At 42.9% G+C, this 18,892-nt stretch overlaps 2 long non-coding RNA genes across 2 annotated transcripts in view; both read right to left on the reverse strand.

Moving 5' to 3' along the window:
- Positions 1–5,398: 5,398 nt before the first annotated feature.
- On the reverse strand, positions 5,399–8,481 carry LOC137342856 (uncharacterized). The gene is made up of 3 exons (XR_010967371.1): positions 8,312–8,481; positions 6,494–6,659; positions 5,399–5,747 (listed from the first exon to the last, which is right to left on the reverse strand). It is a non-coding gene; the product is annotated as an uncharacterized lncRNA (long non-coding RNA).
- Positions 8,482–16,985: 8,504 nt separating this feature from the next.
- Positions 16,986–18,892, reverse strand: part of LOC137342650 (uncharacterized) — a 32,631-nt gene continuing 30,724 nt past the window's right edge. Inside the window, exon 3 of the long non-coding RNA XR_010967310.1 lies at positions 16,986–18,460. This is a non-coding gene — a long non-coding RNA (uncharacterized lncRNA). The remainder of the gene's footprint in view (positions 18,461–18,892) is intronic.

Raw genomic sequence — 18,892 nt, forward strand, 5'->3', positions numbered from 1 at the left:
GACATGAACCCAAGATCCCGGTTGAGGCCGTCCTCATGGGTGCGGAACTTGGCTATCAATTTCTGCTCGACGATTTTGCGTTGTCGTGTGTCTCGAAGGCCGCCTTGGAGTACGCTTACCCGAAGGTCGGTGGATGAATGTCCATGACTGCTGAAGTGTTCCCCGACTGGGAGGGAACCCTCCTGTCTGGCGATTGTTGCGCGGTGTCCGTTCATCCGTTGTCGCAGCGTCTGCATAGTCTCGCCAATGTACCATGCTCTGGGGCATCCTTTCCTGCAACGTATGAGGTAGACAACGTTGGCCGAGTCACAGGAGTATGAACCATGCACCTGGTGGGTGGTGTCCTCTCGTGTGATGGTGGTATCTGTGTCGATGATCTGGCATATCTTGCAGAGGTTACCGTGGTAGGGTTGTGTGGTGTCGTGGACGCTGTTCTCTTGAAAGCTAGGTAATTTGCTGCGAACGATGGTCTGTTTGAGGTTGGGTGGCTGTTTAAAGGCGAGTAGTGGAGGTGTGGGGATGGCCATAGCGAGGTGTTCGTCGTCATTGATGACATGTTGAAGGCTGCGGAGCACATGGCGTAGTTTCTCCGCTCCGGGGAAGTACTGGACGACAAAGGGTACTCTGTTGGTTGTGTCCCGTGTTAGTCTCCTGAGGAGGTCTATGCGATTTTTTGCTGTGGCCCGTCGGAACTGTCGATCGATGAGTCGAGCGTCATATCCCGTTCTTACTAGGGCGTCTTTCAGCATCTGTAGGTGTCCATCGCGTTCCTCCTCGTCTGAGCAGACCCTGTGTATTCGCAGGGCCTGTCCATAGGGGATGGCCTCTTTGACGTGGTTAGGGTGGAAGCTGGAAAAGTGGAGCATTGTGAGGTTGTCTGTGGGCTTGCGGTAGAGTGAGGTGCTGAGGTGCCCGTCTTTGATGGAGATTCGTGTGTCCAAGAAAGAAACTGATTCTGAGGAGTAGTCCATGGTGAGCTTGATGGTGGGATGGAACTTGTTGATGTTATCGTGTAGTCTCTTTAGTGATTCCTTGCCGTGGGTCCATAGAAAGAAAACGTCGTCGATGTATCTGGTTTATAGTGTTGGTTGGCGGTCTTGTGCAGTGAAGAAGTCCTGCTCGAACTTGTGCATGAAAATGTTGGCGTATTGGGGTGCGAATTTGGTCCCCATGGCTGTTCCGTGTGTTTGGGTAAAGAACTGGTTATCGAAGGTGAAGTCATTGTGATCCAGGATGAAGCAGATGAGTTGTAGGATGGCGTCCGGAGATTGGCTGTTGTTGGTGTTGAGTATTGATGCTGTCGCAGCGATGCCGTCATCGTGGGGGATACTGGTGTAGAGTGCCGAGACGTCCATCGTGGTGAGAAGTGTTCCTGGTTCAACTGGTCCGTGGGTACTGAGTTTTTGTAGAAAGTCTGTAGTGTCGCGACAGAAGCTGGGGGTTCCCTGTACGATGGGTTTCAGGATGCCCTCGATGTATCCAGAGAGGTTCTCACACAGGGTTCCGTTGCCTGATACGATAGGACGTCCGGGTGTGTTGGCTTTGTGTATCTTTGGGAGGCAGTAGAAGTCTCCCACGCGGGGAGTACGTGGGATGAGTAATGTCAGAAGTTGCTGTATTCTTGTTTTCATATTGAGAACTCACTACGATGGAAATGGACCAGAACTTGATATACAGGTCCAGTGAAGTAGTCAGGTGCACATGGTTGCTATGGGGTGTTATATTTGTGATGAAAGTTGGAATTTTGCCAAGTTATGGTTGTGTATATTTTTTTTAAGTCTCCTGTTACCAGTGAATTGTGCATAAGGGCTGGAGCAGAGCAAATATTATTCCCCTACTCAGAGGACAGGAATAAGCTAGGAAATTATAGGTCAGTTACTCTCACCTCTGTTAGAGTTCATAATACGTGATAAAATTCGTTAACATTTAGAAAGGCGTAGACTCATAATGGATAGTCAGCATGGATTTGTAAAGGATAGGTTGTGGTTGGCTAATGTGATTGAGTTCTTTGGGAAAAATTCTAATGTTCAGATAAAGGGAATGAGGAGGTAATTGTTGTTTAAAGCAAGAAGAGGCTGGTTAACTCATCAAGTCCATTCTTTCCCTAGATCGCAAACAACAACAACTTGCATTTATATACCATTAATGTAGAAAAACACCCCCAGGCACTTCACATTAGCTCAGTATCCATTTTTTCTTTAAGCCTAAGAAAAAAAAATTAGGAGGAATGGCCAAAAGCATGGTGAGAGTTTTTTTTTTAAAAGGAAGGTCTCTAAGATCTAGGCGGTTGAAGGCCCAATTGCTAATGGTTCAGCAAAGAAAGGGAGGGGATGAAAGTGGGCAAATTGGCCTGGCATCATCACTGGGATACAACTGATGCAAATCCGATTGTGCAGTGTGGTGCATTGTCACAAGGGGTCACATTATTCCCTACATTATTCTCAAATACTGATTACCCTTCCCTCAATAAGTAAACATCTTACTCTGCTGCCCAGGTCATTATGAAAAGTACGTCACCTTTTGTAGCGATTAGATGGATGGGTATTATAGAGGAAGCAGGTTCTTCAGGCTGGGGATTACTGCATGATTCACAGGAACACAAGAAAGGGACGAAAAATTAAACTTGGGGAAGAGTGCATAGAAAATAGGGTCAAGAGTAGACCATTCGGGCCTGCCCCCCCATTCAAAATGATCACAGTTGATCGTCTAGCTCAGTACCCTGTTCCTGCTTTTTCCCCATATCCCTTGATCCCTTTCGCATTAAGAAATATATCTAGCTCCTTCTTGAATACACCTAATGACTTGACCTCCACTGCCTTCTGTGGTAGAGAATTCCACAAGTTTGCCACCCTCTGAGTGAAGGAATTTCTCCATCTCGGTTCTAAATGGCATACCCCGTATCCTGAGACTGTGACCCCTGGTTCTGGACTCCCCAGCCATCGGGAACATCCTCCCTGCATCTAGTCTGTCTAGTCCTGTTAGAATTTTATATGTTTCGATGAGATCACCTCTCATTCTTCTAAACTCTAGTGAATATAGGCTTAGTCGACCCAATCTCTCCTCCTACGTCAGTCCTGCCATCCCAGGAATCAGTCTGGTAGGTACCAGTCTGGTGCGTGAGATAGAGTATGTGTGTTACACTCTTATATCCTGAGAGAATACTGCAGGCATCCAAATAACCTGATGTAATGCTATTGTCTGTTTTATATAAAACAAAGTTAGCTTCTATGTGCCTTTTTAAATTATTTTGTTTCAGATTTTGTTCCTTTGCATCAAAATACCATGTTTTTCTCTCGAAGTAACAGTTTCTCTGGTTGCAGTGTATCAGAAATTTAGCTGATAAAAGGGAAGGCTGATCCACAGATTACTGTCGCCTTCTGCGATATTTGAGTAAATTCATTTCTTGTGCAGTTTACTGATTTTTTTAAATTTTTAATTACAGAGTACATAGGCTTGAATACCGAATGAGTCTGGGATTTATCATTCTAGGCCCTCAATGTACAGTTTTGTATTAAAATTACTCGCCTGCTTTACCATTCTGGGATATTTAAGAAATCAACATACTGAAGACAACTGAAAATGGTCATAGACAATAGGCTATCCTATGAATATAGTGCTATTATGAGATCAATACTGCACTTTTTACCTGTGGTTCAGATCAGAAAAATCTTTCGAATGAGAAAAGGTTGCATTTATATAGCACCTTTCACATCCTCAGGACATTCCACAGCCCTTTACTTGAAGTGTCGTCAGTGTGGTAATGTAGAAAACATGGCAGCTAATTTGCACACAGCAAGTTCCCACAAACAGCAATGTTATTATGACCAGATAATCTGTTTTTAGTGATGTTGGTTGAGGGATAAATATTGGCCAGGCCAGTGGGGAGCTCCCTTGCTCCTCTTCACAACAGTGCCATGTGATCTTTTACATCCACCTGAGTAGGCGGATGGGGTCTCTGTTTACCATCTCATCTGAGGGACGGCACCTCCGACAATGCAGCACTCCCTCAGTACTGCACTGGAGTGTTGACCTAGATTTTTGTACTCAAGTCACTGGAGTGGAACTTGAACCCACAACCTTCTGACTCGGAGGCGAAAGTGCTACCCACTGAGCCACGGCTGACGGCGTATTAATATTTACCGAACGTGAGTCTGAATGACCAACACCACCCATCCCGCCAAATAAAAGGATATGAATTTGGAGAGGAGTGAGGATTTTTCCATTGCTCCCTGAAGCATTACAGTTCCTCAGATCTGTGCTATTTTTATATTCACAATCATTTAATAGAATTAATTATCTAAAGATCCAGTTTTATGTAAAAATCTGTTTTAGTGAACATACAAACAATGACTTACAGGACAAGTCCCACTGATCCATCCAGCTGCAATGCCTTTGCACCACAATATATACTGAAAGCCATGTAATCTCTTGGGAGAAGCGAAAAACCAGATTAAAAACCCAGGCAAATTGGGGAAAATAAAATCTGGAAATTTCTTTCCGACCCCCTTAGAAGATCAAAGCTTGACTGAAACAAAATCGCCATATAACTCACCATGAACATGTCATTCCTACTGCTGTTCATAAAACATTTTGCTAAAACTAATATTTTTATACTTTATTCCGGTGCCTGTGAGTCTGGCTAAATAGACCATCAATATAAATTTTAAACCAGCCACTAAATGTTGACTGAGAATCAGCAAACTAACTGCAATTTGAATCTATCTCATTTGCCTAGAAGGTCAGTTGAATGTTATAGTTTTAACAAAAACTATTGGAGCATGCTCTTTAATGACCATAAATGTGCCAGAGTTTGGTTGATGTATTGAGCTGGGCAGAGATCCATGAGGAAAACATTTGGACTGATGTACCAAGGACACAGACACTGTGACGGCACTCTCCACTGGACAGCTGGAGATAAACTTTATCAAAGTTATAGAGCATTAAAAGAATTAAGTGTTAACATCCAACTTTTTTCCTCCAGAAAATGTTAAAGGGATATTAGTCATGTCTGATTGGGCCTGCGTATAATGAACTCTTCAAACATTTTTTTTAAATGTTGGCCGGCGCGGACACGATGGGCCGAAGGGCCTCTATCCGTGCTGTATAACTCTATGACTCTATGACTCTAAAAGCATACCTAACTCTGAAACTATCTCTGTCACGTTAGTTTGAGAACTACTAATCAGCAAATGAATTAAGAAACAAAGTTTAGAATGTAGCAAGCCCAAATATTAAAAGCCAAATATCACTCACTTTCCCATATGCAAAATTACTCATTGCAGGAAATCAAAACGGGACTAGAAAAGGAAAGAGTGCTCAAAAAAGTAGAGTTTGATGACATGTAAAAATAAGAATAAAAGAATTTGAAAATACTAAAAAAAATGCTGATATCACTGAAAAAAATCAATTCATTTTATTTAGGAATTATGGTGAATTTTCTTCAAGTTGTCAGGTAGTATTGAGAGACTGGGTATGAGAACACTCAGTAAAATGCTCAGGCTTTATTGCCCACCACGACTGGGAAGAAGAGAAGTCACTGCTGCTGAAACTCTGCACCTCCAACTGGCGGAACCATCACAGGACGAGCGTAGAGTGTGTCCCTGCTGTGGTCAGGATGTGGCGATCCCATCACACGTTTTATGATGAAGCTGTGTTGCTCACCATGGAGGAGCTCCTGGTATCTGCTGTCCATCTAGTCAGAAACTCAAGCTTGTCAGTTGTCTAATGACCAGCTGGTAACTTTTATCCTGGGGGGTGGGAGGGGGGAAGCAAAAAGAAATTAAGCATTTTGTCCACGTTAGATTAATAGATTTTTAATTTTTTGCTTAGCTGGCACAAAGATGGGTAATGTTGGTTTCTGTCCACGTTTGACCTTGAGCTCCCTGTCGTTTGCTATTTCAGTTCTCCATCCCACTCGCACTCTGATCTCTCTGTCTTTGGCCTTCACCACTGTTGCAATGAAGCTCAAGGAGCACCACTTTATCTTTCTACTAGACACTTTGGAGCCCTCTGGACTTAATATTGACTTTAACAATTTCAAACCTTAACTGCAGCTGCCATTTTTTCTCTACCAGGAAGTTGAGATGGGTGTGGCAGTGTTTCCAGTGATGGAAGGAGCAGGTTGGTGCTTGGGGTGGGGATTCCCCCCTGTCGAAACACGATACCATCGGGGTGATCTGGATCATTGGGTGACCTGCTTTTATCTTCTACTGGGCTACTGAAGCCTGCCAGTTTTTCATTGTTCACTTTCACCTGCCTATCCCCTATCCTTTTAACTATTTGCGCACTCTCTAGGTCTAGTAAATGTATTTAACTTCTTTGATTTCTCTCACTATGCCTCCTATTCTCTCATGCTAATATCAGTTTTGCTATTTAGCCGTCTTCACTTTTCCACTTAAGCATGTTTACAGGTAATTCGATTTCTTTTCCTGTATGTGTGTGTTTTTTCCCATCTCCCTTCCCCTTGTCCTGCTCCATTTTAAATGCTGCTCACCTTAATATCTTCCAGGTCATTAAAGGTGCAAAATAAATTCAAGTTCTTTCTTTATTCCTCTTTGACAAAGAGTTCACCCACTTCATGTTAACTTGTCTGTTCTCTCCACAGAGGCTGCCTGACCTGCTGAGTGTTTCCAGCACTTTTTGTTTCAGATTTCCAGCATCTGCAATATTTTATTTTTTTATTAAAATTGGTTATTTCTGCAAGCCTTTGGAATGTACATTTCTGCCTGGCTCGCAAAAAATCCACTTCAGATACAACGGTATGGACTAAAGTTGCTCGTTTTGATTAGGTCTACACAAGTATTCAATAGGTTTTGAAATCCCCAACACCTAAGTTACTTCTAATCTACAGGTCCAACTTTCTAATGGAATTTGAACACGGTGGACTTCTGGATGAGTTTTGTCACTTTGTTGCTGGACTATTGGATGAAGTTCTGTGCACCAGCTGAGTCTTCCTTTCCTGGAAACTTGGCAGGTGAATGAGCTCCTGTTGGCTCTTGATGGTAGCAGTTAGTAAGTTCATGGCTGAAGGGTAGTAGCAGGGAGTAGCAGTTGACAAATTGGTGAGGTGGTTTCACTTCCCGCAAAGTGCTGCCAGCAATAAAGACAAATGAATGATGTTGCTGCTGGAGCTACCGTTTTGTTCCAGATGCAGGCAGCGGAGCTCCCAGCCCACTGTACAGGTTAACAATGCGAAAATCCTATTGCTAGGCTATACAGAAACTTTCCCCAACAGTGAGGAAGATTCTCAGGTAGAAATATGAAGCTGCCAATGTGGCTTTTGAGCAACTGTGCAGATGCGAATTTTATGCATGTGGCAGTTGTTCAGGTGTTGCCACCAGTGCTCCAAATCCACCCCAGGAGACGCAGTTCTACAATATAAACGTGTAATAGTAGACAGGGCTGTTCTTTAAATGAAGCAGCATATATGCCTTCAGAGGTACAGAACATCACCTCACATGTTGGTTTCAATTTCTGTCTTTGGAGGCAAAACAACCATGTGGCAATGCTTGGGAGGAACAGGTGACTTTGGACCTAAGGTTCCCAAACCTCTCCACCATTGGAGTTTTCCTCTTGTCGTGTCTGGGTCTGTTGTAGACAAATTGATAGAGATTGATTGCTAGGTTTAATCAACTCCATTATCAATGTATCATGCGACTGCCAGGATGGTAGAAGGTGAACTAGATGGACCTTGGTCTTTTTTACTCTAGGCTATTATTCCTAACCACTGCTAGCAAACATAAATGGCACTTTGTTTTGTTTGCAAAAAAACTGACTTGTCCATCTAGTTACACAAGCCAGGAATATGATTTCCTTGCAATTCTGTACAGACTTTCTTTTGACATTGGAGAAGGTCCATGGTCAGAAATGAAAAGTTGCAAGCAGTGACTTCTGAATAATTGCTTTTGTGTTGCTGCTGGTGCTGTGAATCTGTGCTGCAGTGTAAATGGGGCAAAATCAGCACACCAGCAGCCTCCCTCTGGAAGTAGTTCTGCAATATTAATGATGTAATAAAGAGGGATAACTAACAAATTCCCTCTAGTATAATCATCGTACCTCATCTAACCATTTTTTAATTAGTTTCCCTCTAGGTGCTGCTACCTTTATTTGAGAACATTCACACTTGTCCTTTAAGAGAGAGATAACAGCGGTTACAAACACCAAATCAGTAGGTCCCATTTTGAACAGCAAATTAAGAAAAATTGTGTGGAAGACTATCAGCTCAAAAGTATTATTCTCTGTTGGCAGCCATGTGTTTTGTGCATTTGACAGGCTGATTTAAACCCTGTTTATCACGCTAAAGTGGGTTTACCTTCTGGTATCGTGAATATTCAGTACAGTGTAGATATATTGCAGCAGTTTATAGGCTTCACTAATTCAAGCGTCATCTTTCTGAAGGCCAAGGCAACCAGTCTGTAATATAAACTGAGTGAGAAGTGATAATGTATCTTTTAACTGTGCAACATTCTGCATCATAGTGATTAATGAGAACATCATTCAACAAAATTAACTGAGATTATCAGTAAAATTGAAGAAGTCTGAAAGTTCCAAGGTCACTGACTTTAAGAATTTCATAACAGAACCCCTTAGTTTTGACTTGGACCCTCCCTGGTTTGTCAGCTACATTCTAATAATAATGAAGCTCCCATCCATTTAATGCAGCCTCCTGAAATACATTTCATGCAGATTCTTAAAAGCTGACTTACTTCAAAGTTGTAACCATTCCTATTCTGAGCAATAGAGTAGATCCATATTAATTTCACATGCTGGAATCTATAAAACGAACACCAGTGGCATTTAAATTGTAATAGAGAATCACATATTTGGAGGTGCACCATTTCCCTTCTGCTAATCATTGCATAATTGTTCATAATCCTGTCTTTTAGTTTTTACAATAATATGCCCGTAGACCACTTATAGAATTATAATTTATTTTCTGTGTGCACTTACAATTTTAAATTAATGTTATAAGTCGGAAAATACCAGATCTAAGTCCAGAAATGTTTTTTTAAAATGTTTTACATTGGTTCCCAAGGCCACTGGGTGGAACAGTGGCTTAAAATATCCTTTCAGCTCTGGGACTGTAGAGGAAAGGTTGGTCACCTCACCTGTCCATTTCTGAATCCCCAAAAGTAGGGGGTTTGTCACCAACATTCAGATTCAGCAGAGCTGCAAAAATGCAACAAAGCTTGAACTGTATCCATCAAACTAACACATAAGAGTACAAATTCCAATCGTCAAAGTTCACACACAGACGCTTAAGGTACTACATTTCCGTGTCCACTATTTTTACACAGGCATTAATCCATTTATTTTAAACCAGTGGATTTCCTGTGGCTTTTCCCACCTGTAAAGTCAGGACCAAGCGAATTTCCCTCAGAGTGCATTAGTGATGCTGTAGGTATAGGTATGGGGATCTGCAGTGTCTGGAGATGATGACTCTCCATCTAGTGGCAGTTGTGTGCAGCTGCTGAAGTGACTGTGTGTCACAGAATGATGATGCCCAAATCAAGGGTGCGCACAGCAAATTTAATCTATTATAGAATGGATGAGTAAATGCCTGCGTCAAAGTAACGCGTGTAGGAATGTATTACAACCACTAAGTGTTCATACACCGATTGGAATTTGTACTCTATAACTTTCTGTAGAGTTCCATTCAGCTCAGACCAGCCTGGGTTTGCAGCACTCTGTTAGGCAAATGGCTAACTGAGTTAACAGGTTGCCACTCGTGATTTATTGCCTGAGATCCAGCGCACACGTTCTGCTAATTTGACAGCAGTTATCAATTAATCTTAGTCGTTCTTACCTGCAGAGGAGGAGGTAAGTTCAGAAAGGGAGGGATCACCTACTCACCTGCAGGACCATGTTTGAAGTGTCGCCAACTCTGAATCCATAGCAGCTAATCTAAGGTGTAACTGACTGAATTAGGAGCTAAAGCAATTGTAGCTGAAAAAACTGCACATTCCCAAATAATCTTTTTGTTAAATATCTGAAAGATATTTTTGTGTGGTCTTTTGTTTTACAAAATATTGATTGTATTTTTCCTCCAGATTTACATGTCAGGAGAAAATTACTTTTTCTCCAATCGTTTGGGGGTGAAGAGAGCAGCTATCGTACGTGTTCAACCTTTCGAAGAATTATTACACACTAGTGTGAACAAGTTCCAAATTAATATATTTAAATATTTACTTTTGTAAACTATTGGTGAAAGATTGATTTTTCTGCAGCATTTGGTTTGGATTCAGTTTCAAAGGACCAAATTTGTGTCTTTGCAAACTGTCAAGCCCCGATTTTAACCCCCAGTGCCCAACAAAAATATGGAGTGCAGGGGGTTAAAATCGCGGCAGCGAGCTTCTCATTACGTCTGCACACAGTTCGTGCTACTTGCCATTTTTACTGGCGCAATTCGGGCAGCTTCTCAGCCTCTCGCCAGGCGAGGGCCTGACCTGAATGCCATTTTAACACATTTTCAGCGAGGTCACACCAGCAACAGCGAGTGCTGAGAGCAGCAGGCACGGAAGACGGCTGATAAGGTAAGTTAATTTGTTTTTATAACGATTTCCTTGTGGGTCAGGAGGCGCAGGACTGTTTCCACCTGCACTGGGCTTCCCTCACCCCTGCAACCAACTCCGGTACCCCCCCACCCCCTATCCCCAGACATTCCTGTGCTGGGGACCGTTCCCATGGGTCCCTGGGGGTGGTCTCCTGCCATGCCCGCTCACTTGCTCCCGTCCACCAGCGCCAGATCGTGGACGCCTGGTTCGGGCAGGAGTCGGGCCTAACTTATTTAAATAAGGCCCAGGAGTGAAAATGGCTCGGGCCTCACGTTGGTGAGCTTGACACTTACCCCACTGGCTCCCTCACTCTGAGTTAAAATCGGGTCTTCTATGTGCATCCACTGCATTTTTTTTTGAAAGGACAAGCTACCCTGAAAATACTTGCAGTGTTTAATACTAACTTCATCATAAAGATGGCCTCCCTGATGGCTCATTGAATAAATGCACCATATGTGGTTGTACTGACCCATAAGGATCAAAAAGACCCAGGTTAGATCCCCGTTCTGTACTGGGTTAGCAGATCTCGGTCAGAATAGTATTAGGGCTGCTACAATTGGGCTCAAAGTACCTGGGCTTTAGAGGGGGAAAATTAACAAAGGCTCCTGCATCTGACCGCTGTCCAATGACCTCTACCTATGAAGCGGGCAATTATGGAGCAGTCATGCTTAGCTCTGTTGCCATCCATTGCCATGCTCGCACAGGAAGAATGGCCACTTTGGTAAGATGCTGGAAAGCTGCAGGCATCTATGAAACTCTATCCCCGCATGGGTTACAGCCCACAGAAAATGGGGGAATTGGCAATAAAAAAGAAAGATCATTCAAAAGAGGAATTATTACTTGATTTATAAGCTTCATTACAAAAGTTGGCACTGTAGCAGACGCACCATCTACTGCAAAGCAAATTCGTCTGAGTGACCAACATGGAGGCCTTTGAGTTGGCTTTTTGGAGTGAGCTGTTCCTGTCTGTGCTGCTTGCTCTGCCTGCCTGTCAGCTCTCCAACAACAACAATGCACCTTAAAACAACATCAGTTCACTTCAAATAGAACTTCATGACTGCCAGAATGTAATATCACAATAATAGCTTTGGATCCTTTGCCTTCACCAATAGAAAGGTTTCTGTTGAAGTGAATGAGCTGTTTATGTGTGAAAAAATGACCCTCTGAGGGCCAAAGGTTAAATGAGCTCAGGTAGGTTCCTCAAAGGTTTAAAAAAAAGGCAGGTTAGATTTTTGATTGCCTTAGTGTTTACACTGCATTTCATTCCTCTACCGGTAAATGTACTAAGTTACAATCTGATAGATGTGCTGCATGAATCCTTCCAAAAATCCCATATACAATTCTGTTGGAAATTCATTGCCACTGCTCAGATATAAACTGTACCTAGTTATTTACTTTGATCAGAACGCAATATAAACACCTCTGTTCTTTATCCTCCAGTTTGCAGTCCGCCAGCATTATACTGGTGGGAGTTCTGCATTTAACCAACTCGAATAAACTAAACCCAGCATTGAATACCAGTGAGGGTGACGACACCTCGAAGCAGTGCAGTCCTGAGCATGGCACCATGGGGCAAAGGACTGCACGGGGTGGGGGGGCGCAGTGAAGTGTAGAAATGCAGTAGTCTTAGGGGATTCGATAGTCAGGGGGACAGACAGAGGTGAGTCCCACATAGTGTGTTGTCTCCCTGGTGCCAGGGTAAAGGACATCATGGAGAAGGTGTAGAACATTCCACGGGGGGAAGGGGAATAGCCAGAAGTCGTGGTCCATGTGGGTACCAACGACATAGGAAAGGAAAGGGATGAGGTTGTGTGGCTAGAGTTTCAGGAGCTAGGGAGGAAGTTAAAAAGCAGGACCTCAAAGGTAGTAATCTCTGGGTTACTCCCAGTGCCACGCTAGTGAGTACAGAAATAGGAAGATAAGACAGGTTAAAGCATGGCTAGAGACAAGGTGCAGGAGGGAGTGCTTCAGATTCTTGGGGCATTGGGCAGGAGGGACCTGTTCAAGGCAGACGGGTTGCACCGCAACAGAGCTGGGACCAATGTATTCACGGGGAGATTCACTAGTGCTATGGGGGGTGGGAGGGGTGCGGTTTAAACCAATTTGGCAGGGAGGTGGGCATCAGGATGTAGCATTAGATAGGTTTAGAGCACGTGTGTGTAAACACACAAAACGTGGTAAATAAGATTGGTGAGCTGCAGGCGCAAATAGCCACATGGGAATAGGATGCAGTGGTGATAACGGAGACCTGGCTCAAAAAAGGGCAGGATTGGGTACTAAATATTCCTGGATACAAGGTGTTCAGGAAAGATAGGGAAGAAAAAAAAAGGAGTTGGGTGGGTGCGATGGCAGTATTGATTAAGGAGAATATTGCAGTGCTGGAGAGAAAGGATTCCTTGAGGGATCAAGGACGGAATCTATTTGATTAGTGTTAAGAAACAATAGAGGGGCCATTACACTACTGGGTAAATTCTAGAGGCCACCAACTAGTGGGAAGGAAATAAAGGAGCAAATTTGCAGGGAAATTCTAGAGAAGTGCAAGAACTATAAAGTTGTGATAATGGAGGAGTTCAACTGTCCTCATATAAACTGGGATAGTAATAGTGTAAAGGGCAAAGAGGGGGAGGAATTTTTGAAGTGCGTTCAGGAGAACTTTCTTGATTGGTATGTTTCCGGCCCAACGAGGAAGGAGGCATTGCTGGATCTGGTTCTGGGGAATGAGGTGGGTCAAGTGGAGCAAGTGTCAGTGAGGGAATATTTAGGGAACAGTGATTGTAGTACCATAAGGTTTAGATTAGTTATGGAAAAGGACAAGGAGCAATCTAGAGTAAAAAACTTAATTGGAGGAGGGCCAATTTCAGTGGGTTGAGAACGGATTGGCCCGGGTAAATTGGAATCAAAGATTGGCAGGCAAAACTGTAATCGAGCAATGGGCGGCCTTTAAAGGGGAAATGGTTTGGGTACAGTCTAGGTACATTCCCCAAGAGGGGGATAAGTAGGGCAACTAAAGCCAGAGCTCCCTGGATGACGAAAGAGATTGAGAGTAAGATGAAGCAGAAAAAGGGACATATGACACATGTCAGGTTGATAATACAAGTGAGAACCAGGCTGAATATAGTAAGTACAGAGGAGAAGTGAAAAAGGAAATAAGAGGGGCAAAGAGAGAGTATGAGAAGAGACTGGTGGCTAACATAAAAGGGAATCCAAAAGTTTTCTATAGGCACATAAATAGTAAACCGGTAGTAAGAGGAGGGGTGGAGCCGATTAGGGACCAAAAAGAAGATCGTGGAGGCAGAGGGCATGGCTGAAGTACTAAATGAATACTTTGCATCTGTCTTTGCCAAGGAAGAAGATGCTGCCAAAGTCTCAGTAAAATGGGAGGTAGTTCAGATACTGGATGGGGTGAAAATTGATAAAGAGGAGGTACTAGAAACGCTGGCTATGCTTAAAATAGATGAGTCACCCGGTCCGGATGGGCTGCATCCTAGGTTGCTGAGGGAAGTAAGGGTGGAAATTGCAGAGGTGCTGGCCATAATCTTCCAATCATCCTTATATACGGGGGTGGTGCCAGAGGACTGGAGAATTGCAAATGTTACACCCTCATTCAAGAAGGGTGTAAGGATAAACCCGGCAACTACAGGCCAGTCAGTTTAACCTCAGTGTTGGGGAAGCTATTAGACACGATGATCCGGGACAAAGTTAATAGTCACTTGGACAAGTGTGGATTAATAATGGAAAGCCAGCACGGATTTGTTAAAGGCAAATTGTGTTTAACTAATTTGATTGAGTTTTTTGATGAGGGTAGTGCGGTTGATGTTGTGCATATGGACTTTCAAAAGGCATTTGATAAAGTGCCACAAAATAGGCTTGTCAGCAAAATTGAAACCTATGGAATAAAAGGAGAAGCACGGATACGAAATTGGCTAAGTGACAGGAAACAGAGAGTTGTGATGAACGGTTGTTTTTCAAACTGGAGGAAGGTACACAGTGGTGTCCCCCAGGGGTCAGTACTCGGACCACTGCTTTTTAAAATATTTATTAATGACTTGGACTTGGGTGTACAGGGCGCAATTTCAAAATTTGCAGATGACTCAAAATTTGGAAGTGTAGTAAACAGGGAGGAGGGTAGTAATAGATTTCAAAAGGATATAGACAGGCTGGTGGAATGGGCGGACACATGGCAGATGAAATTTAATGCAGAGAAGTGCAAAGTGATACATTTTGGCAGGAAGAACGAGGAGAGGCAATATAAACTAAATGGTACAATTCTAAAATGGGTGCAGGAACAGAGAGACCTGGGGGTATATGTGCACAAGTCTTTGAAGGTGGCAGGACAGGTTGAGAAAGAGGTTAAAAAAGCATACAGGATCCTGGGCTTTATAAATAAAGGCATAAAGTACAAAAGCAAGGAAGTTATGTTGAACCTTTATAAAACACTGGTTCGGCCACAACTGGAGTATTGTGTCCAATTCTGGGCACCGCACTTTAGAAAGGATGTGAAGGCCTTAGAGAGGGTGCAGAAAAGATTTACTAGAATGGTTCCAGGGATGAGGGAATTCAGTTACGTGGATAGACTGGAGAAGCTGGGATTGTTCTCCATAGAGCAGAGAAGGTTGAGAGGAGATTTGATAGAAGTGTTCAAAATCATGACTGGTTTAGATAAAGTAAATAAAGAGAAATTGTTCCCATTGGCAGGAGGATCGAGAACCAGAGAACACAGATTTAAGGTGATTGGCAAAAGAACTAAAGGCGACATAAGGAGAAACTTCTTTACGCAGCGAGTAGTTATGACCTGGAATGCGCTGCCTGAAAGGGCGATGGAAGCAGATTCAATGGTGGTTTTCAAAAAGGAATTGGATAAATACTTGAAGGGAAAAAATCTGCAGGGGTCCGGGGAAAGAACGGATGAGTGGGACTAACTAGATTGCACTTACAAAGAGCCAGCACAGGCTCGATGGGCTGAATGGCCTCCTGCTGTGCTGTAGCGATTCTATAATTCTATGATAAAGGTGAGCTTGTTGATTTTGAATTTTCTGACTTCGTTTGGTTTATGTTTATAATGCAGTGGAATTACTCAATTTTTTAGCCTGTGTTTATGGTCTTGTTGCCCCTCCAGACAGGATATGACACTAATGTGCTCCAAGTGACAAAGCTACAGCTGCAGTTATAAATAATGCCTGTCAACACCCTACCTGCCAGGTGTCCTCCCACACGACTGTGAGCCATTGTCTTCGGTCCCGGCCACAAACTCCATTCCCTAGCCACCGACTCCATCCCTCTCCCTGGCCACCGTTCGCAACCTTGGCATCCTATTTGACCCTGAGATGAGCTTTTTTAAAATTCGTTCATGGGATGCGTGCGTCGCTGGCAAGGCCAGCATTTATTGCCCATCCCTAATTGCCGTTGAGAAGGTGGTGGTGAGCCGCCTTCTTGAACCCCATATTCGCTCCATCACCAAGACCACCTACTTCCATCTCCATAACATCGCCCGTCTTCGCTCCTGCCTCAGCTCATCTGCTGCTGAAACCCTCATCCCTGCCTTTGTTACCTCTGGACTGGATTATTCCAATGCTCTCTCGGCTGGCCTCCCATCTTCCACCCTCCATAAACTTGAGCCCATCCAAAACTCTGCCGCTCGTATCCTAACTCGCACCAAATCCCGTTCACCCATCACCTCTGTGCACACTGACCTACGTTGGCTCCCGATCCAGGAATGCCTCGATTTTAAAATTCTCATCCTTGTTTTCAAATCCCTCCATGCCCTCGCCCCTCCCTATCTCTGTAACCTCCTCCAGCCCTACAAACCTCCGAGATCTCTGCGCTCCTTCAATTCTTGCCTCTTGTGCATCTCCGATTTTAATCGCTCCACCATTGGCAGCCGTGCCTTCAGCTGCCGAGGCCCCAAGCTCTGGAATTCCCTCCCTAAACCTCTCTGCCTCTCTACCTCTCTCACCTCCTTTAAAACGCTCCTTAAAACCTACCTTTTTGACCAAGCTTTTGGCCACCTGTCCTAATATCTCCTTTCATGGCTCAGTGTCAAATTTTGTTTAATAACGCTCCTGTGAAGCGCCTTGGGACGTTTTACTACGTTAAAGGTGCTATATAAATGAATAATGTTGTTGTTGTTGTTGTTGTTGTTGTTGTTGTTGTTGTATGAATTTAATTTATTCAGTCACTGTAAATCAGTAACCCTGATCATGCCTCTCCTGCTCCACAGTCATCTTGAGCTGGCTACGTGGCTAATACAAGCTGATGGAGGAGATATTAATATAGGTTGGAAGGAATGGAGTTGGATTGTGTGAAAATATGGCAGACTGTCCTACAGGCAAGAATTTTTGAACCTAAAAACCCCAAGAAGGCACAAAAATTAAATTCCTGCTTTATTGAGGACTATGCTAAGAAGCCAGTTGGTTTTACATTGATCACAGTTGGCTTACTATGTTAATGCTTTATTCACCCCTTCCCCTGGCATTGGGGCTGATAAAGAGACATTGACTTGCAGAAAAAACAGTTCTTCTTACAGGAACATTTTTTCCATTGTCCTTTGTACTTCAGAAACAATACTTCAATATGAAAATCAGTTTTCTGTCTGCTCAGACACTGCACCTAAGGATGGAAGAACATGTGTTCCCATATGGAAACATCTTCTGGGTTAGTCTACCTCTGGGACAGAGGATAGTGAGTTTACATCAGGTGGTAGGTTAGCATTGGAAGTAATGAAAGCCAGTGACAGAAAAATGTTACCTTATTCCCAATATTTTTGGATTGGAGAGCGTGGAAAAGGGAAATGGACAAGGTCGGTTTAGGTTCACTATAAGACCAATCTTCCATTTACTTTCCTCCTGAAATCTTTCAAAGTACATATGGAGGATTTTACTGATTATGGACAACATGCATGGCACTCATTTGTTTGAATGGAAAAAGAAATAAGACAGAATTGAACCAGGTTACTCCTCTTTAGGTTGGATTAGTTACCTTGAATGGCCTGGAAATAAAATTGTTTCACTCTGGCCAACAAGCACTCCCAATCTAGAAATCTTTGGCAGTCTTACCAAATCTCTACTTAAGAACCTTAGATGCATGTTACAGAGGTTTATGTTTTGCAAGTCCAAGCATTTCCCATAGCAGCCAACCTAGGTCAAAGTCACAACACATTTGTTTTTGACTTGGAAGTCCTGTTACATTAACAAACTTTATAAGTACTTCTTGAAGCCCTTAAGATGAAATTCGAATGCAATGTTTTTGATCTAATAAGCCTTCAATTCTAAAAGATTTTTGTAACATGTGAAGACATCTCTGCAAATTAAGATTCCTGTGGATGGCCATTACTATGAGGTGTATCTTGGACATGTAGCCCGAAGCAACTGTCCGAATTAATAGTTTGTTGTAGAATCTTCTTTTGAAAGCTATGTAATGCTCTTTAAAAAAAAAAGATTAATGTTTTTAATTAAAAATGGACAGATCTTGATTTCTCTCAAAATTCCTCATGGCCAGTGTAATCCCTTTTGATTAGAGATCTGAAGAGACTGTGTGTCAATACTGAAAAATATACTCCCAAACTTTCCTTTGATGATTAATGTTTTGACCCATTATCATTAGTTTCTCCTCCCTGCTAATATTCCCTTAAGCTTTGAAATATATTGACATGTTCTAATTAATTAAGTCCTAATCTTCCTGGGTCTGTTAGCTGTGGGCACAGAATTCCTATTCTGAGGAACAACAATTGCAGAGAACTGAACATGTCGCAGATTTCTGGCAGATCTTCTGAGAACTTTATTGGAGCACGCCCGCAGTGTAGTCCAAACAGCGAAAACACATTTAATTTTCTTCTAATCAATTTGCTGTTTATCTTGCCTTTGCAGGAATGTTTGGACTTAAGAGAGGTTTCAGTCTGTATCCACTGTGGCCTAAAAGACAATCAAAAGTGCCAAAAATTAGTGTTACTAAAAAAAAATGTGTGCAAGCTGACCAAAATATTTTAACAGGAACTTCAAAAAAATTCCTCGCCCACTAGATGTCCACTAAAAGCTCTTTAAAAGAGAACTGAGACTAAATGAAGGAGTCAAAGTGACCCAAAAAAATAAGCAAACGATTCATGAGCAAATGTTTGACATTTACAAAATATCTGTTCATGATGTAAACCATTTCCTGTTACAGAGAAATGATGCAGATGGTTCCATATGTGTGCAGTTAAAATCTATAAAACCAATAACAGTTAAAATCTATAAAACCAATAACATAGGAACAGGAGTAGGCCATTCAACCCCTCAAGCCTGCTCTGCCATTCAGTTAGGTCGTGGCTGAGCTGTACCTCAACTCCATTTACCCGCCTTTGCTCT

Source organism: Heptranchias perlo, chromosome 26 (assembly GCF_035084215.1).
Source record: "Heptranchias perlo isolate sHepPer1 chromosome 26, sHepPer1.hap1, whole genome shotgun sequence".
In the NCBI taxonomy this organism is placed as follows: domain Eukaryota; kingdom Metazoa; phylum Chordata; class Chondrichthyes; order Hexanchiformes; family Hexanchidae; genus Heptranchias; species Heptranchias perlo.